Source organism: Castor canadensis, chromosome 12 (assembly GCF_047511655.1).
Source record: "Castor canadensis chromosome 12, mCasCan1.hap1v2, whole genome shotgun sequence".
Taxonomy (NCBI): domain Eukaryota; kingdom Metazoa; phylum Chordata; class Mammalia; order Rodentia; family Castoridae; genus Castor; species Castor canadensis.
In genome coordinates this window covers 95984565-96007226 of record NC_133397.1, presented here as the reverse complement: position 1 = coordinate 96007226, position 22662 = coordinate 95984565, and the positions used below count along the sequence as shown (strand labels likewise).

General features: G+C 40.4%; 1 protein-coding gene, 1 long non-coding RNA gene and 1 pseudogene across 10 annotated transcripts in view; 1 reads left to right on the top strand and 2 right to left on the bottom strand.

The window, feature by feature from the left end:
* Positions 1 to 22662, top strand: part of LOC109678892 (uncharacterized) — a 243798-nt gene that overhangs the window by 179411 nt on the left and 41725 nt on the right. The gene's annotated exons all lie outside the window — the stretch shown is intronic.
* LOC109677554 (sulfotransferase 1C1) overlaps positions 1 to 22662 on the bottom strand; it is a 67694-nt gene that overhangs the window by 38790 nt on the left and 6242 nt on the right. Inside the window, exons 2-4 of one of the 5 annotated variants that reach the window (XM_074050534.1) lie at positions 16200 to 16245; positions 15950 to 16001; positions 11315 to 11441 (exon numbers count right to left, since the gene is read on the bottom strand). The gene's annotated coding sequence lies outside the window, so the exon portion shown is untranslated. Of the gene's footprint in view, positions 1 to 11314; positions 16002 to 16199; positions 16246 to 22662 lie in introns of all 5 variants that reach the window. The other 4 variants (XM_074050532.1, XM_074050533.1, XM_074050531.1 and 1 more) reach the window with 4 other exon arrangements.
* Positions 6187 to 14509, bottom strand: LOC109677556 (sulfotransferase 1C3-like; annotated as a pseudogene).

Below are 22662 nucleotides of genomic sequence, written 5' to 3'. Positions count from 1 at the left end.
TTTATCCTAATGTTAATCCTAATGTTACTTTGCATATAAAAATATGCAAAAAGTTCCACTTTTGGTTCATACTGCATCAAAAATTTTAAAAATTACATTTGTGAAGGCTTACATGTTGGTTTTGTTTATGGTAATTAACATGCAATGAACTTGTGAACTTGCCCAAATGAATTAAGACAAACAATAGCCCTCTAACGTTCATTAAAGGCTAATCTGCATTGAGCCTAATTTCAGAGAACTTTACCTGTCTTACTATAATTTAAAAATCTTTACTGCAGTACTTTCCAGCAAGGATTATAGTTTTTCCCATATTTCAAGTAAGGAATCTTAGTCCTACAGAGTTGTAGTAACATACTTGAAGTAAGATAGCTGGCTTAGGATTTGAACCAAGGCAGCTTAGGTTCAAAGGCTGTTGGCCACTACAAGTCCTGGACAGAGATCTCACCTGCAAAAGGTGACTAGGGAAGCTTGATGTTCACTTTGAAAATACTAAATCTGATCTACATGATCTTTTGGGTTCTCTAGATTTTGAAGCCATGATTTTAAAGATTAGATTAGCAAACACATGCTTGTCTAAATTATATATATGTATATATTATATATATATATAATATATACATATGTTATATATTATATATATATTTTAAGCCAAATGTCTCCTAAAGATGCTTGCTGTAAGTAGTAAGACTTTAAATTCTAAATACATGTGTTTGATTTCAATTTACTCCAAGTTTATGTTTGTCCTAGGGGGAAAGAGTAAAGTGAAAGAGATGGTATATTGTCTTTATTGAAGATTTCTGGGAACTTTGTGTTCTGAACTTTCAGTGATGCTATTAATATTCATCAACTCTTGAGGCCCACACCTAGAACTTAAATGATGGCTATTTTAAAAAACGTGTGCTTAGTTGTGAATCATCAATAAAACTTTTAATAATTGTATTGATTCTAATGTACATGTACAACTGTTTTAAGGCTTCTAACTGGACTAGCCAATGGCAGAAATGGTGAAATCTTCAGGACCATGACATATGAAAATAGTGATTTTGTGGGTACTGTGGAGTGAAATGAGAGGATAGGCACTTATTCAGGTAATTCAGAACTAGATAACTATTAAATGTCACAGTTGTATAGGTGGTCTTCATTCATTCATCCATCCATCCATCCACCCATTCATACAACGACTATATACGTAGGCACTGCTTGAGTGTTGTCATGGAGAGAAGCTTCCACTCCAGTATAAGGAGACTGATAATAATAAGACTGCAGCATGTGCTACGCTGTGAAGAAAATATGGAGGGATTGTGGTGGGAATAAGTGGTTGTGGTTGAGAAGTTGTGGAAATACTCTCTGAGGCAAGTGGGATTTAGACCTGAAGGAGCTGGCCTGGTGAAAGCTTTGGTAAGGGAATGCCAGGCACAGGGAGCCATGGTTTCTAAAACCTGAGGCTTGGCTTGCTCCTGGACTCACAGTAGGCTAGAGCCTGTGTGGTCTTGAGGGTCTGGTGGTACAGGGTGAGATCAGAAAGACAGGTAGCCATCAGGCCAAAGAGGTTCTGGGAGCGGGAAAGAGTTTGATTTTTATTTTAAACAACTGGAGCTCTGTGAAGGGCTTAGATCTATCTTAAAATCAGGGCCCTGATTTCCACTGGAGAAAGAGCACATGTGGTTTTGGAGAATTGTTGGCAAGGGAAAGGAATGCCAATGATGAGACCAGCTCAGAAACTCTTCTGCAATCAAATAATTGCTCACTGAAATTTAGTCAGCCTTAGAGTAATGCTTAAAAAGGTGTTCACTTTATAGACATGCCCTACATTTAATGTTTTGGCAATGGTTATGGGAACATGTATTCTGACTAATATAATTTAAAATTATTACAGATCTGTGTTGTCTGTGGGGGAAAGAACTAGTCACAGATCCCAGCTGCCTTAGTTGTTGGTCCCTTTTCTATGGGAACACCTGTTTGGGTGTATTGGTTTACCTCTGGGACACCTGTAAGGATTATGTTTCTCTCCACAATGGAAGTGCTTTTAGGGAAAACTAGACTTACTACTCAGTTACCTAGAGTCTTACACAATTTCATTATTGGTGGGGATAAGCTCAATCGTGTGCAATCACAAAAGGATTAAGGAGTTGTTTACATACTCATGAAGAGCCTATGAACAGATGTATGGGTAGTAGGGAGAGGGCTTGGGGGGCCTCCCACTGACTTCCTTCTTCCTTACTGAGTGAAGAGGAAAAATGCAGCTGAGTGAAATTTGCCTCTCAGAAAGGGACAGGACTATCATTTTAGGTAAGTCTGCATTGGGAAGCAAACAAACAATAAGAAACCATTTTAAAAAATTACCAAGGGGAGAAAAGTAAACTTTCTGAGGTGGAGTCCAATCCTCAGGTGGAGTCCAATCCCCAGATAATTTGATTCCCACTATTGATTTCCTTACTAGACTCTTCTATGAAGACCAAAGCTCCTGAGATGTGGGGCTGAGTCTTAGGTGTGCATCCTCAGTGTGTTTTACGATATTAGTTTGGAGTTGTGGTCACAGAGCAGAGCTCAGAGGGCCCAGAGTTGTTAGGGACCTGGGGTTAGGATTGGTTCATGTTCCCTCAAGGGGTACTCAAGATTCCCAAGCCAGGGAAGCTGGGCATATGTGTCCATATCTGGGACTCCAGAGGTGGACTGGAACCAATTGGCCTTGGCCAACTGGACACTTCTGATGGTGACATGGAGGCTTTCCTGAGAAACTCTTGTTAGGGCTCCCAGATAAGCACTGAGCTCTCCACCTGATCAGGCAGGAGAATGAGCACAACAGTTCTCCTTGGGGAGGTGGGATAGCATCTCAACCTCAAGTCTTAACCACACCAGGCATGCTGAGCAGGAAAGCAGTAAGTTCAAATTGTGCTGAGAAATAAACTCAGACATATTGTCAAAGGTAAGAGAAAGTACTGCATGAATTGTTGTCTTTAGCGGGACACTATTTTCCTTGTCTGTGCTATCTTCTACCTCTGTGTTTAGCTAAGGTTTTATGCTGGGCTGAATTGTGTCCCTCCCAGTCCTTTGTATGTTCACATTCTAACCCCTTGTACTTAGGGATGTAGCTGTGTTTAGATCAGAGTCTTTAAAAGATAAGTAAGCTAAAGTGAGTGAGGTCTTTAGGGTGAGTCCTGATCTGATATGGCCAGTCTCTTTGGAAGAGGATATTCAGACACAGTCTACACTGAGGGAAGATCTTGTGAAGACATTGGGAAAAGAGGGAATCTACCAGACAAGGAAAGGCTGCAGGAGAAACCAACCTTGTGATGCATACCTTGATCTTGGACTTCCAGCCTCCATCACTATGAAACAATAGATTTTTGTTGTTTAAGTGGCCCAGTCTGTGGAATTTTGTTATGGCAACTTGAGCAGGCAGACCTGTTCATTCTTTTAAGAACTAGCGAACACTTCCTTTCTTCAGTGCTGTCCTTGTCCTGTGTCCCCTGATCCAGGGTGTTTAGTGCTCCTTGTAGGGTTATTGGATCATTTATCAATGAGGGGAGTGAAAGAGGCTCCTTCTAATAATTATCTCAGGATAGGATGTCCCAATGATCAGGCAAGTAGTCACTCCCATGATACCTTGTGGTTTCCTTGATGATGTCACTTCCTGTGTTTGGTCAGTAAATCTCTCAAAAGTACATCTTCCCATCATTCCCCAATAAGGCCACAATTTTCTTCAGAGCTGGGTTGAACCTTATGGCCTTCATGTCCCTAGTCACTGGAGTGGTGATGGCATGTTCTAGACATTCAGCAGTTGTCTACTGGATGCATAAATACATATATGTACAAACTCAGAGATTTGATTACTACTGTGTTAACACATAATGTTTATTGTTTAAAACCCCAAAGTGTGGAGAGGAAACCAAAGTGTACAGCATTCCATGTTCTAATAAATACATTAGCATTAATTAAAAATTAAAAATAAAAAAGTTTGAAGCATAAAGCCATATAGGATGAAAGGTAAAGTTTTTCTCCCTTCCATTCCTACTTTCAGCTCTTTTAACCAAAGAGAAAATATTGTCAACAGTTTCTAGGGCATCTTTCCAAAAAGTTTTACATGTATCTGTCTATCTATCTAGCTATCTGCTTGCAGTCTGTCATCCAGCTGACTGGCTATCATTTATTTTATTTTATTTTGTTTACCCAAAAGGGATTATCCTAAGCACACTGCTTTATAATTCCCTTTAAAATCATATTATGAATGGTAGATATTTTCATATAAGTATTTACAGGTAATGCTTCTCCTCCATTTTTGAATGATCACCTTTTATTCAATTAATTTAAGCAGTCCCTGCTCTGTAAAGGATAGCCTTGTAAACTTGGGACCAGGTAGGGAATTCATGCTTAACACTTTAAAACTACAGCTGTTTTCCTCAAAGAAAGAGGTGTACTTCCATTACATGGGAAGAGGGTGCCCATTTTCCTGGCCTTTTCTTGCCTGGTATTCTCCAGCTTTGAGATCTTTATCCTTTTGCAGAGAGGAACACACCTTGTTTTGAAGAGTGCATTGACATTGAAGAAAGAGCAAGTATGCCTTCATAAATTTGTTAGCTTTCTTTTGCATTTTTTTCTTTTATCTGCTTATTCACATAGAGTACAACTTTTTCTATGGGGCTATTTGCCTTTTTTTATGTGGGATTTTTTAATTAATAAAGACAGTCATTTGTTATCACATATATTATAATATTGTTTCCCTACTTTGTCCCTTTTAAAAATGTTGCATATGGCATTTCTCTTCTGAGCTAAAAACGTAAATATTTGCAGGTTCAGAGTGCCTGTTTCCCTTTTCAGGCTCAGGCATGTCTCCCAGACTCCCTCTAGTGAGAGATTGCAGAAATTTATCTCAGGAGCCTGCCTGTTCTTGCTGGAGAGACTGCAGAGCTCCAATGCTTTTCAAGGAGAGACTGCAGGGCTAGGATCATTGCTGGAGCAAGCCTGGGTTTAAGGTTTAAAGAGTGTCCTGCCTCCTGATTTGACTTAAAGAGGTTCATTCTTTATTTGCTACAAAGGCTCCCAGACCATGGCTTGTAAATGGTCAGAACTATAGGGAGGGGTGAAAAGACGTGACCAATACTGTCTAGAGGTACGCTGGAAGATGGTCTGATTCTGGGGATTCCAGTTTCTGTAAGTGTGTGTGTGCAGTTAGAACTCCCTTTGCTCTTTGTGTTTGAGGGGAACCCTCTAATGCCATTCCTCTGGCAGGTAATTTAAGAGCAATGCCCTCTGGTAGAGATGATAAGGATTGGGCACTGCTCTGATTTATATGTGATTTGTCTCCCAAAGACCCATGACTGGAAGCTTGGTCCCTAGTGTGCTGATGAGGTAGTGGGGTCTTTAAGAGGTGGGTCCTAGTGGGAGGCTAAACAGTATTGACACTTCTGTATGGGAGCCTTTGCTCCCTCTCATGAGAGGTCCTGTGATGCACGTTGTTAAAGTGAGTCTGCCATCTCCTTGGACCCCGCTTTTGCACGTATTGCTGTTCTCTTCTGCTCATGCTTCTACCATTGTGATGCTGTCTTCCATGAGGTGGTCACCAGAGCTGAACAGATGCTTGTGCCATGATCTTCAATTTCCAGAACTGTAGGCTAAATGAACCTCTTTTCTTTATAAAGTACTTAGTCTCATGTATTTTGTAATTGTAACACAAAACAGACTAAGACAGGCACAATATAGATACTAAAAGATCTCTGTTCCTTAGAAAGAGCTGGGAGTTGGAGCTTGCTCTGTGAGTGTAATGCACTGCACTCAGGGTAGGGCTAGTGTGGTAGTGTGTCTGTGCTTTTCCTACCCCTTCTGATGTGAATATTTTCTCTGTTGTCTGGTGTCTAGGAGTCTTTTATTAACTTGATTCTGATGTAGGTCCAGGTGTTTACTTTGTGTGTCTGTGGGAGAAAGGACAGACAGAAGCCCCTAATATGACCATATTGCTGATGTTACTGCAAGTGATTTCATACACAAAGCTCCAGGCTAAGGCATGGCCCTTTCTCTTAATATTAGTGCTTATAATATCTATCTCTTTTATTTTTTGTGGAATCTGTGTTAGATTACACATGTGGATCATACAATTGTTCTTGATTTATCTATCACACAATAAAACACATCTGCATTTCAAAAAATCTGCATCAAAAGCAAAGAACAAAAAATCTGCATCACCCTAGATACTTCTCTCTAATCCTCTTGTTTTATTTACTATCGTAGCAATTTGACATTTTAAATCATATTTTAGTTTTATGCCAGAGTAGCTGAGCCCCTGGTGGAGAAATTCAAATAAGCTTCATATTGAGTCACTCCTCTTTGCTCAATAGTGTAGTAGGCAGGACACTTGGTATAGTCTCCATTTTTTCTTCTCAGATCTCTGGGCAGAAGTTCATTGTGGTCCCTGCCATCTTCTTCTTATAGTGTTCATCAAAGATCTCATTCATAGCCACAGTAAAATGGTTCTTTCAGTCTCCAAGCATTCTTGAAGGACAGAAAGAAGTTTTTGAACAGTCCTTCAGCTCTCTCCACATACTTTTCCACACTCCACCCAACTTTCCCACCATGGATGACTCCTTAACCCACTCCACCTGACTTCCCACCATGAATGGCTCATCAGTCTGTTCCACTTGACCTGCCCACCATGGATGGTCCTTCATACCTCTCCATCTGACCATGGAGCCCACTCCATATGTACCTTGCACCACAAAGCACATGGCACACACAAGATCCCCTTTTCAAATTCCACAGGCTCCATTGAGGTGCCCTCCCTGGGACCCACTAGAAGAGCTTCCTACTTACTTCCTGGTCACTAACTTATGTATCTTTTTCACTGTCTGTCTATCCTGCTAACCTGTTGAGGACAAGGACAATGGCTTACTCATTCATGCAGTCTTTACTCTCTCAGCTGGTATTATGCATCCCTATGAGGCATGAGCTTCAGTACTAGGTACTAGTGGAACAAAACTGAACATAATATTTTCTTCTGGACAGTGATACTGTCTGAACAAAATGGTGATGGGTCAAATGAGGCAAGTGTTCAAAGCTGATCAGAGAATGCAAGAGACATCAGGGAGGAGGTTATGATTGAGCTGGGTTTTATATTTGAAAAAGACAGTAGCCCTCAAAGTAGCCAACAGCAACAGCACCTGAGAACTTATTAAAAGAAAACTTCTTAGGCCTCCGCAAGACCTACTGAGTCAAATCTCTGGAAGTAGAGCTCAGCAATCACTGTGTTAGCAAGATCCCCAAGGATTTCTGATTACACATGCATCTACAACTGGCACTGACTTTACCAAGCAGGCAGGGCAAAGGGAGCACATTCTTCATTTGCCTGAACCATACCACTTCTTACTGAAAACTAAGCTTGACATTATTATCATTTTCAAGGTAGAATACATTTTAGAATGAAGTTAGATAGAAAAGATGTCTCCAACTTTTCCTCATGAACTTTGAGATGGTATGATTGTCAACGTAGGTAGGTACACCAGTTTTGTTGGCCATGGGATTTTCCTTTATAACATCAAAGGAAGTGTGGTGGATGGTCTTATTTATCACATCCTCTGGCAGAGTTTTCTCCAAGAACTCCAACACCTTGCAGATCTCACCTTTTGGATTCTGACCATAGAGGAAAATGGTATTAAGAGGGAAAGGTACAAAGTGTTTGACCAACTCAAGAGACACCATACTGTGCAGAATGTAATCTCCACAGTAATGTGGATCTGAGCAACAAATGCTCAACACTACTTACCTTTTTGACTTCTTCATGGAAGAGGTAAAGGATCCCATGCTTGTCTTTTGCAGCCCACCACCCTTTCATGTGTTCATACCAGGACCCCTAAGCCACTGGAAAAGGCAGTGAGTTAGTTCTGAGTACCAGGCCAAACCAAGGTGATGAGATAATTTAATATCTCTTTGAAATAAGCTTCTGTAATGTTTATACAGCTTACTTGGTGGAGGGAAAATAATATTCATGAATAAAAGATGTACAATTTTACAATTGGAAGCAGTGATTTATAATATAAAATTATTGCATGTGACTTTGCTGATATATTGGGACTCACCTTAAATAACTTAAGTGGTAGAACACTTCATCTGTTTCTGGTAAACAGTACTTAGTTTCAGATTCAACTACTGATGCAGGCAAGTTCTGGGGTCCTCCTGTGGCTCTCATCTCCTGTGCCACGAAGTTAGCAAGTGCAGCATCTGAAATGATGCAGCAGCCAAGGAAGAGAGATGCCCTCGAGAACTTTTTATTTTCACTATAGGGTTTTGTCTTCTTGGCAAACATAAGAGAAATGGTCTGTTCACCAGTTGTTGAGGAAATGATTGGGAACAAGAGTGAACCAGTATCCATTTTCTATTCGTTCTGGTGATGTCTCCCTGGTAGGTCAGCACTCACAGAACTTTGTGGGTTTGATTCAGGGCAGTCCTTATAACACAGTAGGAATCTCTACTGAGTGTTTGCTATGTTGCAAGTATTGTGTAAAGGAGGCATGAAGCCTTGTCTGAAGGATAATAAAATCATTGTCTAGAGGTGAAAAACCCACAGACCAAGTAGGCATGTAGATGAAATGGTTTCTTCTGAATCAGTAAGAACAGAGATGTATGTGTGCCGTTGACTTGAACCTGGTATGTATCATAGTTAGTGACTGATACACTTCTGAGAAGGTCTCTGAGAGAAACAGAACCAATAGCATAACCAGTAAGTGCATGTATTTGTGTTTGTGTGTATGTATGTATGTATGTATGTATGTGTGTATGTGTATGTGTTTTAAGCAATTGCTTCTTGAAGTTGTGGAAGCTGCCAAGTGAAATATTTAGGGCAGGCTGGAAACTTAGTCAGGATACAATGTTGTAGTCTTGAAGTAGAATTCCTTCTTTTCAGTTTCTTGTTCTTAAGACTTCTAATCGATTGGATGAGGCCCACCCATGTTATTGAGGGTAATCTCCTTTGCTTAAAGTCAACTACATACATTAATCACATCCATAAAAAGCTTCATGGAAACACAGGGCTGATGTTTAGTTAAATATCTGGGTAGTATAAACTAGCCCAGTCAACACATAAAGCTAAGTTCACAATGCAGGACTTGTAAGGAATTGAGTCCTTTTCTTTCCCATGCTTCTTCCTATCCTGATTACTCTGAAAAATTCCCTGCAAATATGTCATTAGGTGATTTCACAATTGTGCAAATATTATATAGTATATTTACACAAACTACAATGGTAGATAGGTGATATAATCTTATGAACCACCCATATGCAGTCTATTGCCAATTTTACTGTTGTTATGTGGTGCATGACTATACAGTAAATCCATTCACCTGGACTCCTATCCAGATTTATAATTTTTCTTATCATCATCTGACTCCCTCTTTCATCGCATCTCGTTTGTTCCTAGAGAAGTTGTAATAGTTATCGCTCTTGATACAGTTGAGTGACATGTTTGATGGAATTTATTTTTATTGACTTTTCCATAAATGTGTTTTGTCCATATCATGTTGAGATAATCATTTTGGTCTTTTGCTTTTCTAAAGAGAATGTGGATACTGTGGTCAGGTTTGGTTATACTGAATTCATGAAGGCAATGTAAAATACTTCTTTATTTGGAAATTTAAATTTTATTGAATGAATGGATTATCAGTAGAGACTCTGACTAACTGTTCTTCAGTCTTTTGGCAAAGTATTTTTGTCTCTGTCCTCTTTGTTTACTTTTGGACCAGGAAGAGCTGGTAATTGTCATTTGAACTACTTCCTGCTTGCCTGACCCTTTTGTCTAGCCCCCTGACAGATACTCGCCCAGGGAGATTGCCAAGGAGAGAGAATGTTTAACATCGCACACAGATTTTATCTATGGATGTTTTAAATTATTTAACAGATACTCATTTAATGACCCTGACACATTTTTATCCATTTGTCTTTTCTGTCCACTGTACCAACAATGAAATATTGTAATCGCTTTACAGTAAAGCTGTTACCAACAAGAGAAGATGGTTCTTGTATCTAAACCTATCCCCTTGCTGTCTAGTCTCTTGTTTTGTCTACACATTGCTGTTTCCTTGTAATATTTTTCTTCTGTGAAGATTCTGAGGTCCTTATTAGTCTGATTTGACACCTGATCAATTTAGCGTTTTTGAACGGTAAATGGTCCATTTTGGTCCTAGAGGTGTAATCTCTTTAGTGGGAAGATGGCAGCCTGTTAATTCAAATTAAACATTCTGATGGAGATTTTTTCCCCTCCCTCCCTCTCTCCCTTCCTTCTCTCCTTCCTTTCTTTTTTTACAGTATTGGGGCTTGAATTTGGAAGCTCATACTTGTTAGCCAGGCACTCTGTCACTTGAACCACTCCCTCAACCATTTTGCTTTTAGTATTTTTTTTTTCAGATAGGGTCTTGCACTTTTGCCTGGGCTTACCTTGTAGGATGTCTTAGACAGAAAGATGGGGCACCAAAGCTTTCAGGAAGCAAATTTATTAAGCAGGCTGGCAGTAACTTAGCAGACTTGAGTCCAAAGGCTGAGCCCTGAGAGCAAAGGAGGCTTTCCTTATATACCATTTAGAGCAAGTTACAGAAATGGGGGGGTATAGCTTGTTCCATACATGGTCACATATTACTTCATTGGCTATTTTAACCTCTGGGGCAAGGTGACCCTTCTGTGGTCTCGTCCCAGGTGTTACTTCACATTCCTCAAATCCATTTGTTTGTTTGTTTCACTGTTGCACTCATTATCTCCCTTATTGTCTCTCATTATCTCCCTTCCCCCTCCCTGCCCTCCTGCCACAACCTAGCACTATGATCCTCCTACCTTTACTTCCAAAGTAGATGGATTACATGTGTACACTACCACTCCTGGTTAATATAGGAGATTTCTAAGACTGCACATTCTGATCAATGAGAAAGTCACTTTCTGTGGTGTGCAGTGCATGGTTTTGTGACTGCACATGGAGGCCCTATAGTTCATAACACTATTAGATCAAACTATCAGGAAATCAGCTCATGAGCTTCCCACTGCTCCAAGTATGTGCATACAAAATGAATCTCCTCTTTGTTTTTGAAGTGGATTGTTTGGAACTATAATACATGACTTGAGGATTTTTACCTTTATCTTTACACACATACACTCAGACCAGCTCAACTTAACATTCATATTCAATTTTGGAGACAAGTCCCTTCTACCTGACTTCCCCAGTTCCATGTCTCCAAGATAGGATTTGGTCACTCAGATTTGCATTGCATCCCATTCTCTACAAGCTTCTAGATGTACTGATTGTATTGCCGGAAAGATAGACCCCACAAAATCTGTTTGCACTCACCTTTTCCTGCCATGAATTTCTCAAAGAATTCCTTCCGACCCTGAGGTTCAGGCAACAATAAGGTCATTCTTTGAAACTGGTATTAAGATACCAGGCAATCCTTGGCATTTATGGCCACATAGAGAACCTGAAATCAAGGGGAAGGATGGAAGCCAGAGAAAGAAAAATAAGGTTAAGGGGAAATACTGTAGGGGAGTGTTTTGATACAATAACTACATATTATAGGGAAGTAGTATTTTGTATATTATTGATTTATTAGATAAAAGATTAATCAAATAGCACCAGGAGTGTGGTGCATGTCTGTAATTCCAGCAGTCTAGAAGGAGGCAGGAAGATTGAGAGTTTAAGGCCAGCCTGGATATACAGTGAGCTAGAGGCCAGCCTGAACTACATAGCAAGACCTGTCTCAAAGAAGCAAAAATGATAGTGTAATAAACAGAGTCTTTTTCACCCTACAACTCTGATGGACATGGGAAGTCCAAAGACAAGTGTGAGTACTCATCCTTAGAGTGGTCAAAGTCATGCAACATTACCATGATGCTGTGGGTGGTGATTGAAGTCTGAAATAAGAGACTGAGTGGCCACAGAGTAAAAAGTCATATTCCTGGGCATTTGTAGCTGTAAACATGCTAAATCTCAATGGGCAAATAGGAATTTTCCAGTTTCACACTGGAGAAAAGTTGGGGCATGAGAAAGCATTTTTGTACATACCATCTTATTTAACTCATAATGTTAGCCAGGTAAGGAGAAAAGGAGCACCGTCCTTCTCTAGTTGATGTAGTCACTGAGATTTTGAGTTGGAGGGGCTTTCCATTGATACATAGCTAGGGCATGGGGTCAGGCCTAGAACAGGAAAGTTAGGGCATTGAGTCCAGAGCTGCCTGCATTGCATGCACAGAGAGGAGCCTCCTCCTGAGGAACATGCTGACAATTTTTGCAAAGATTAGAGTGGTTTTGCTGATGCATTGAGTTGCTCCTGGCTCCTTCCTGGGAATCAAGGCAAACTAGGGAGAGTGGCCTGCTAATGTGATAACTGGTGATTTAGAATCAGTCATTGAACAAAGTCATAGCAGACTAGCAAGCCCTACTGTGTGTTAGACCCTGCTTAGAAAAGGTGACAATACCAAGTCACCTTTTCCCCCCAAGGAGCTGACAGTCAAGAAGTGAGAAAACTACAATGCAATGTGATGAGTGTAACCATGGGACAGACACATGCACTTATTTCAACAAGTATATGTGAGATTTTTCCAGGTTTGGGGATCAGGACAAGCTTAGGCAGGTGGTATCTATACAAAGACCTGAAAAATGGTCTGAGATGATACACTGACCCTTCAAGCAGAATGCCCTGATTTGGTAGATCATTATTATGGCATGCTATAATTTAATAGGGCAAAGTTAAACTGTATTTTGCTCTCCCGATCACTGGATACTTGTCCAGTTTCTTCTGGATTTGTCTAGCTATGTCTTTCTTCCTTCTACAAAGCTGATCGTCAGGCTTTAGGGGCACCAAGGGTTTTTGTTCTCTCTTAAAAGTGCATTCATGGGCAAGCCCTCATTCAGTATCCATTTTACAGATGTGGAAGCTCAAATCTGGAAAGGATAAATAATCCACTTGCTTACAGTCATGAAGTGTGTGCTCAGGAAAATATGGGAAACTTTAATTCTTGGTCCAAGCTCTCAGCACTCTAAGAATCTGCCTCCTGTCCTTGCGCACTGCCTCCTGCCCCAAAGGCCACCTGGCATCCTTCATGGATGACAGAAAAAATTGGAATACTGGGACCTCCAACCACATGCATTTCTCCTGTCTGTTCCCACCCAGGCTGTGTGCACCATGCGGGGGCTTTGCTTGTTATTAGAAACCAGGACAGCTGGTAAATGTTACTAGTGGAGATGTGGTGTATCCTGTGAGCTGGGGACCTTTGTATAATCAGGGCTGTGGCCACCTCACCTTTGCCAAGTTATTGGACAAAGAGATCCATCAGCCTGAGCAAGCCAGCTTCTGTCCATAGTCCTGGCCCTAGTGATTATCAGGGTTTTTCTGAGTTAGGAGGTCCTTGAGATGCTGACTGAGGGAGAAGGAGGCCTCTCTTTTTTCCTGTACCTGCTGGAGCAACTGAGTCAGTTCTCCCACCTGAACTTGAACTAAGACATCATCTTTTTCTAAGGTGGGATAGAGAACTTGTTATAGTGGAAATTGTGTATTCATACGTGGTGAGCACTTTCAGTGAGATTTCTGTGAAAATAATCCAAAAATATCTTCCAAGTATAACTCTGGCTCAGTTTTGGTGAATTGTGGCTTTTTCTTTTATTAAATTCTGTATTTGGTGGTTCAGTGGAAACATACTCTTGAGGTATTTATGGACCCCCCCAGAAGTCTTGTGACTTCTAGGAATCATTCTTTTAATATTAAGGGAAGGTTAAAACATTTATTTGGGGGGTTGCTTATTTGTTTGTTTTCCTGTGAAATTCCTACCCACAAGCATATGTGAACCATGCAGAAAATATGTGCACCTCTGGGTCTTAACCAAGCAGAAGAGAACAGTTCATCTCTGAGATTATGGAACATTTCTCATTCTGGTTTATTAACTCTGAATGGGACAGACTGCACAATGCCACTCAGAATAGGAAACCCTGATTGGTTGAGTAAATGAAACCAGAGTAATAGCAGTTTTTCTTTGCCCTTGCATCATGAATGTGGCTACCTTTGTCCACTGTGTCTGATCTTTTGGGGACACTCTCCATATTTTTCATGATTGCTACCTTTCCCTAATCACTGCTTGTTACATGAGGGCCAAGTCCAGTGATTCTTGTTCTTTGTTATCACCATCCTCATCTTCAAGATTTTGTATAATCAAATTCAAAAATGCCCATTTAGACATTAGGCACTTCTACTTGCACTTTAGAAATGTAATGGCTTATCTTGCAACAGACACATAAATTATCTGTGTGTGAGTTCAGAAAAGTGTCATGTTTGTCCTTAAGAAATGGCCTGCCATGGTATTCTGACCTATGAAGCAAGTGGCCCCCAAATGAGGAATCTCCATAATGGCATGCTCTACATTTAATTTGGCAAATAAAAAAGACATCTTTTTTATCCAGATTTATATGTATTGGAGAATCCAGCTGCCCTCAGGCCTTTCTAGCTGTACCTCCCACTGTCACGTTGCTGGTCCCCGGGCTCAGTGGCTCCACCATCGCTCTCACATCAAACCAACTACCTTCTTACAAAGAGGAAAAATAGCCCCAACCCATGTCTCTCCATACATCTAGGGATTTCACTGGGTCTTTCATGCCTGCTTCTGTCATTTAAATGGGCATGTTACCTGTTAAGTATTCCAGTACCCAGGATTCCACTGCCAGATTCTACATCAGGTTCCTATAAGAAATGCTGTGAGTTACTTTGTCCTACTCTAAGAATGTTCACGAACACCTCTGATTTGAATGCTACAACTACCATACAGCACATATTTTAACCATGCCAAACATGAAGAAAAAGAGAAGTCTTGAAAAAATAAATCACCTCTTTCCCACATAAAATCTCTCTGAGGATACCTGGGTAGCCTCCATTCCTAGCCCAGGCTTCTTTTCAATCTAATGAGCTTCTGCTCCTTCCTGTGAGGATGGATGCTGCTTGCTGTCCAAAAGTCATGTTCTATCAGGGAGAATGGGCAGAATTGGAATACCCTGGCCTCTACCCAGTGCAGTTCTTCTATCTCCCACTTAGGCAGTCCTGCCTTGTCAGGGATCCAAATGAAATGTAGATAGGAGGAGAGCCAGTTGAACAAATATTTTTCTAGCAAGGTGTCATGAGCTGGGCACGGAGGAGCAGCTCAGTTGAGAGTGGGCCTGTGGCATCCTCACCTGGGTTGAGTCTGTGGGCAGGGCTCACTGCCAACTTGCACCCCTCAGCCAGTTGATCTCAGTGGCTCTGCCCCTGATTACTATTAAAGTTGTCCTGGGTGAAAACGTCATTGAGATGCTGATTGAGGAAGAAGGAGACTTCTCTCCATGTAACTCCAGGCCTCATCAAGTCAGCTCTTGTGCCTGATCATGAACTAGGGCACAGTATTTCCTGACAGGTACAAAGGAAACATCAGCGCAGAAATGGGGTAATGACAAGTGATAGGACTTTGAGATAGAGTTCTCAGAATCCATCCCAGAAGAGACCTTCGGACATAATGGTAGCACATTTCATGACCTGTGCATAATTTTTTGTGATTATATCAAAAGCAAGAAAATTCTTGAACTACTGTACATCTAGATCTAATGTCTTTGTGAATTTTTTCCTTTTCAAGTGACTTTCCTTGTTATGAAAAACCTACCACAGATCTAAGGTCCAAAAATGCAGAGATCAGATGTGCATCCCTCTATTATTTTGATCATTCAAGGGGGAACTGGTGATATATGTGTAACTATTGAAACCCAGGAGTATTTATAGCTCTCCTGAACTCTACAATTAATTTATGAAATTAATTAGAAGTGCTTTTCAATCCAGGAAAATCAAAGAAGGAAAAGAGCATATATTAAGTACATACTTTGTGGTCAACTAATTGCAGATCTGTTTTCTCCTGGGATCTTCAGTTGAGAAGTACATATCACCTTAGGTACCATTAATTGTTCTTGATCATCACTTACCTGGGGGTCTTTGCCTCTTGTCCTTTTTCAGCCTTGCAAACACTTTTGTTTTCTGAAAATACAATCAGATGGAGCAAATCACTTTACATCACTATTGCTTTGCCAGTTGCAAAACTGGCTGAGGGATCTTAGCCAGTTGCTCTAGGAGGCCCTGCCCTTGGTCATTGCCAGGGTCATTCTGGGTGAGGTCACTGAGTTGTTGAATGAGTGGAAATGACACTTTTCACCCCTGCTGTAACTTTTGTCTTACCTGGGACAGATTCTGGGACTGGTCTTGAATTAGGATATTGCATTCCCTGAGATAGAACACAGATAAAATTTAAGCCTACAAAGAGTTACATGATAGATTATATTGGCTTTAAAAGAGATGTCTGTGAAAATACCCCAAGGAGGCTTTTCAGCAGAATTCTGGCACATGTTTGGTAACTTGCTTGTGGCAAAAGAAAAAGGAAGTAGAATAAAGGCCTCCCCTGTGTTAGACAATGCTCCTCCTGTAAGTTTCCTTGTCATTGGCCTGGTCCACTCTCTGTGACCAAAGTCAGGTGTCCTCCTACATTTCTACCTATACATGCCACATAAGTTCCTTATTTGGATCTGGACCTTTTTTGGGGGGCCAAGGGGTTACTGAGATTTGAACTCAGAGCCTTGCTAGGTAGGCAAACTGTCACTTGAGCCACTCTGCCAGTCCTTTTTGTATTGGTTGTTTTTGAGATAAGGTCTCACTACATGCCTGGGTTGGCCTGGCCAGTGATCTCCAATTTGTGCATCCCCTTGTAGCTGGGGTTGATAGGAACCCACTACCATACCAACCATTCATGAGATGGGGGTCTCTTGAACATTTTGTCCTGGATTGCCTTGAAGCTTGATGATCCTCCTGATGTGTGCCTCCTTACTAGCTAGAATTATAAGTTTGAGTCACGGCACCCGGCTCACTGTGGACATTTCTATGATGAGGATAATGTCATTCAGGAATGTGTCCACATATAGTATAGCTGGGCTTCATTAGATAAATGAGAGAACAAGAGGTTAACATGCTCAAGAAGAGAACATTCTTGTTATATAAGGATGATAGCCAGACATCACTCAGTCAGGAAGTGATTGTGACTAAGAATGAATAAGGTAGTGATTGTACAATATTGTGACTATACAAAATGTCACTTTAATTTGCTTGATTAGATTATGTGAAATTTAGCTCAATATAAAAAAGTGCAAGTGAGGCTCTATTCAAAACAACTTCAGTCCATTATCTCTCATATTTTTCTTCCCTAATTGTTGTATAAATTTTTGTGAGATATGGGCCTGCCATGTGACTTTCTGTCTTCTTCTGGTACAGCCTAGTTCCTAGTTCCCCAGCTGAGATGTACTTCCAGAGAGCTGCACATCTCCCTACCTCCATGTGGGAAATGTCTAGAAGTCATTAGGTGGTGACAGTGTTTCTTACCATATGACAATTAACCCCATTTATGCATTGAATTTCTCTCACTTCACTTTCTGAGAAAGATCTTGACTTGTTGGAGATTCACTGCTCAACCACATATTATTGCAGGCTTAACCAGTCCATCTCTGTGTGGATTCTCCTGATTTTGCTACTATCTAAATAGGATCTATGACTGGAAAACAAGGAAGGGACCCATGCTAAATTTGGCCTGTAAAATTCAGAAGCAATTCAGTAAAGAAAGCATTGTCTTGTGAATAAATTCTATTGAAATAATTAGACATCCATGAGCCAGGAAAAACAAACCACTTAAACCTCAATACTTGCACAAAAGCCATCTAACAGTAGGACTAAACACAAAAATTCAACCTCAAGAACCAACAGTAGAAAAATATAAGAAAAAATTTTGTTACATGGATTTAGTTAAAATGTTCTTTGTTATGTACCATCACAAACTACTAAAGAAGAACCAACAACAATGCTTCTCAAAATATTACATAATATAGAATTGGAAGAAATGCTTTCAAACATTCTTTGAAGCCAGTATTATTCTGATACAAAACTCAGATAAAGACAGAATAAAAAAAGAAAACTGTAGGTCACATTCTATGAACACAGATATAGTTATCCTCAATAAAATCCTGCAAACTTAATTCAACAAGACATTAAAAAAGATCAAATGCCTTCATCAGGTTGGCTTCATACCACAAATAATATATAAGCTCAACATAAGAAATCAATACAAATAATACAGCATAAAGGATAAAAATTGCATGATAATTTCAATAGATGCAGAAAGTATCTTTGACAGAATTGAACATCTCTCCATGATAAATCCTGAAGCAATTAGGATTGTAAGGCTCATTCTTCAACTTAACTAAAGCTATATTTGACAAACCAATAGTTAACTTTATGCTGAATGGTGAAAAGCTGAATTTCCTCTAAAATTAAGAATGAGACAAATGTTGGAAATGATAACCCTCTGGTGCCGAAAACAGACACACAAGAGACAGAAAATCTTGACAAGGCAATTTTCTCTTAATCAAGAGGGTGCAAGCATGTGCTCACTCCCGCTAAGCAACACAACCCTCTGGTGCCGAAAACAGACACACAAGAGACAGAAAATCTTGACAAGGCAATTTTCTCTTAATCAAGAGGGTGCAAGCATGTGCTCACTCCCGCTAAGCAACACACAAGCACAAAATGGCTGACAGTGGCTCCTCCTTATATCCCTGATGCAGTTGTACCTGCCCCTCACCTGGGATTTGTCCAGGTCAAAGGTTCACAATCTTTCCTGATTGGCTAAAAGGCTTGGGGGATGGGTTAGGGCATGCAGTTTGGCAGGCAATGGAGTTGTACAGGAATCTAGAAGAAGAAGCAAGGATCCTTTAAACATGCAAGTCCCCTAAAATGGTGGCCTGAGGAATTTTTAAGTAATCTAAGAGGGTAACAAATACTTTGATAGAAAAGATCATTTTTCTTAGAATTTTCCCTGCTTTTAATTTAAATTCTTTTCTTCAAACTCATTTAGGAGCTGTTGATTCTCATGTTTCTGCATTTCTAATAGAAACAAGTTATTTTGGTAGAGCAGAGGTGATTCTTTATGAATGGGGTTTGATTTCACATCTGAATACATTTTCTGGGGGAATATACTTCAGAATACTATCCAGTCTGGTTTAGAGTTTATATCTACAGAGAGGTTCTGGACATGACCCTGTCAGGTGGCCCAGGTCACAAACTTGTGATTTGCTTTTATGTTAATTATTACGTGGGGGCCAAGTGAGCTCTATGATTTGATCTATTTCATAGGCTTATGCTGATCACTTTATTTTTTATTTTATTTTATTTTTTTATTATTCATATGTGCATACAAGGCTTGGGTCATTTCTCCCCCCTGCCCCCACCCCCTCCCTTACCACTCACTCTGCCCCCTCCCTCTCCCCCCACCCCCTCAATACCCAGCAGAAGCTATTTTGCTCTTATTTCTAATTTTGTTGTAGAGAAAGTATAAGCAATAATAGGAAGGAACAAGGGTTTTTGCTGGTTGAGATAAGGATAGCTATACAGGGAGTTGACTCACATTAATTTCCTGTGTGTGTGTGTGTTACCTTCTAGGTTAATTCTTTTTGATCTAACCTTTTCTCTAGTTCCTGGTCCCCTTTTCCTATTGGCCTCAGTTGCTTTTAAGGTATCTGCTTTAGTTTCTCTGCATTAAGGGCAACAAATGCTAACTAATTTTTTAGGTGTCTTACCTATCCTCACCCCTCCCTTGTGTGCTAAAGCTTTTATCATGACCCAAGGACCATCTATATTTCGTAGATATGGGTTGGGGCAGATGTCTCAGGGACAGACCTGTTAGGTGCCTTTAAGCTCCATCTAGCTTCCAGCTCTCCTAGGTGACACCCAGTTCTATCTCCACTCCAATGTTACCTCCATGTTTGTACAACAATTGAACTCAGATAGTTGTAGATGAAGTCAAAGACCTAAGACAAACTGTGGCTATTGAAATTGGGTACAGGGATATGAATCCTTGGATAAATGGATAAAATGCTGTCCACACATTAAATAAGAGTGATTGCTATGTTTGTACTACTGGATGGTCCTTGGACTCAGTTGGAATGTATTGCATGTTGGCTCTGTTTTAGGATGCCAAAGCTTGGGGCAACGAATCCTGCCAGACACTATCACTACTGTTTCCAGAGATCAGAGGTCCTATGGGTCAGCCCCCAAGGACTATTAGACCACCCACCCACCTTAGATGTCAATTATACCCCATGTCTCACCAGACGGGGGATGACTGACAAATGTGGGAAACCTGACAGGATCCAGTGAAAGCTGGTCCTTCAACAGCTTCATAAACCAGTCCACACTTGGTGGGCAGAGCTGATGTCTTGTAGTATTGTGGAGGACTTTTACTTGAGACTCTCCCAGGTAACTGGGCAGGCACCTGTGCTTTGGTGCAGTTGGCAATCCCTTTCATCCTAGCATTTAGATCCCCAGCCCATGCCGCAACATCTAGAAGAAGGGAGACATTTGCATACCAAATAATACAGCCCCCGATGGAACTATCACTAAGGCCCTACAGGGATTAACTTCCCTATCTAACAAGCTAGCTGAAAACTCAGATATGAATGATCCCTTCACTGACTTAATGGAAATTGGGTTGGGAGAAGGAAGGGCTGGATGATCTCAATCTTAACCTACTTGATCATAGTGGCTAGAGTTTTTATTTTAGCAGGATGCTGCATAATTCCTTGTGTCCAGGGACTAATACAGTGATTAATTGAGACAGCTCTCACCAAACAATCACCTCCGTTCTACCAAAATAACTTGTTTCTATTAGAAACGCAGAAACATGAGAATCAACAGCTCCTAAATGAGTTTGAAGAAAAGAATTTAAATTAAAAGCAGGGAAAATTCTAAGAAAAATGATCTTTTCTATCAAAGTATTTGTTACCCTCTTAGATTACTTAAAAATTCCTCAGGCCACCATTTTAGGGGACTTGCATGTTTAAAGGATCCTTGCTTCTTCTTCTAGATTCCTGTACAACTCCATTGCCTGCCAAACTGCATGCCCTAACCCATCCCCCAAGCCTTTTAGCCAATCAGGAAAGATTGTGAACCTTTGACCTGGACAAATCCCAGGTGAGGGGCAGGTACAACTGCATCAGGGATATAAGGAGGAGCCACTGTCAGCCATTTTGTGCTTGTGTGTTGCTTAGCGGGAGTGAGCACATGCTTGCACCCTCTTGATTAAGAGAAAATTGCCTTGTCAAGATTTTCTGTCTCTTGTGTGTCTGTTTTTGGCACCAGAGGGTTATTAATTCCAACAAGTTGTATAGAACTTCCAAATTCAAAATGAAAAGAAAGCTGTTCTGTATCAAACCGTCTAAGCAATAATTGTTCTATTTTTAAAAAAGTGGCAAAAAAGCTATATTGACATTCATTCTCACTTCAGTCAGAATTGATACCATCAAGCAAATAAAAACCAGCAAATGTTAGTGAGGATGAGGAAAAAGTAACCCTTTGTGGAATGCAAATCAGTCTAGCCTTTATGAAAATCAGTGTATGCGTTCCTCAAAAAATTAAAAATAGGATTTCCATATGATCCAGCTGTAGCAATTCTGGGTATATACCAAAGGGGCCCCAGTCAGCTTACAATTGAGATGCCTTTATTGACATGTTTATTACTGCAGTGTTCACAATAGCCAGGTTAAGGAATCAGCCTAGGTGCCTATCAACATGTGAATGGATACAATAAAGTTTGGCTCACACAGGAGGCAGGTAGGGAGTATCCCAGTTTGAGGCCAGCCCAGACAAAGAGACCCCATCTGAACAATACAAGCCAAGTGTAATCCAAGCTTTGGGGGATGATAGACAGGAGGTTAGTGGTCCAAGACTGGTCAGTACCAAGTCCTGAGAACCTATCCAGAAAAATAGGCTAAAGCCTAAAGGGGAGGAGCTGTGTCTCAAGGGGTAGAGCCCCTGGCTAGCAAGCTCCAGGCCATAAATTCAAACTACAGGATCTGCAAGAAAAGAAAAAAAGAAAATGTGTATTTACAAAATGGAGTTTTATTCAGCCATAACAAATAAGGATTTTATGTCCTTTGCAAGAAAATGGATGGAACTGGAGGTTTCTCTCATTTGTGCAATCTATGGAGAAAACTCAAGGGGGAGTATTATGGATGTTGATGGGGAAAAAGGGATGGGGGATGAGGAAGAGTAATAGAAGGGGCGAGTATGATCAAAGTAGATGATATGAATGCATGGAAATGTTACAGTGAAACCTCTTACACTCTTCAATTAAAAATTGTTTAGGGCTGAGAGCATGGGTCAAGGGGTAAAGTGCCTACTTAGCAAGCACAAAGTCCTGAGTTCCATCCATACTACTGCCAAATTTTTAAAAAAGAATTGTTGTAGTACATTTTTAATAATATTTACCAAAGCATCACCACTTATGAAAATACACACATGTAATTAAAAGTGACATTTGGGGCTTTCTAAATAATTTTTAAAAAGGTAAATTTGTAGGGATTATATTAAAACCATTCAACCACAAGGTGATAAACTGAACATGGCCAATGTGATTCTGTTGACTTTTGACTACCACTGAAATTCTGTGTTTGAAGAGACACATGATGGGTTGAACAGGAAGATTGTCTCAGGCAAGGCTGTAGGACATGAGAAATTGCTAGTTAAGCTATAAAGTGAGTTCAGGGTCGAGACAAAGGGCCCCATGCAGAGATAACTGCCCATTCCCACCTTCCTTTGTCTCCTT